Source organism: Bison bison, unplaced genomic scaffold (assembly GCF_000754665.1).
Source record: "Bison bison bison isolate TAMUID 2011002044 unplaced genomic scaffold, Bison_UMD1.0 scf7180017864143, whole genome shotgun sequence".
NCBI lineage: Eukaryota > Metazoa > Chordata > Mammalia > Artiodactyla > Bovidae > Bison > Bison bison.
In genome coordinates, this window is record NW_011494715.1 from 6,864,246 (window position 1) to 6,864,684 (window position 439).

Here is a 439-nt window from a genome sequence, read left to right on the forward strand (position 1 = left end):
CCAGGAGGTTATTTTCATTTACTACATGTTTGCCTGTCATCATCAATTCAAGTCATCACTTTCAGAAGGTTTTCTTGATGTCACCAACCCAGTTGAGAACGTGTCCGTGATTCAGACAGCTTAACAGACCCAAGTGCCACAAGACTTGGTAAACATTCACACGATCACGACCATCCTTAGAACATCTTAAAAAGATGATCATCATCATCACCATTATTAATTTGGATAAAATTGTTCAAACTCTACCCAATGAGTAGAATGACAAGCACAGTGAATGCTCTAGGCTACAGACTATAGGTGACAAGCCAGATTTAATAATTATTAAGATTTTGTTGCACTTGCTCAGCTAGCTTGTCTCCTTCCCCCTCCCATTCCTACCTATAGAACCTTAAAGGGCGACCTAGGGGCTTCCCTGGCGCCTCCAGTGGTTAAGACTGCG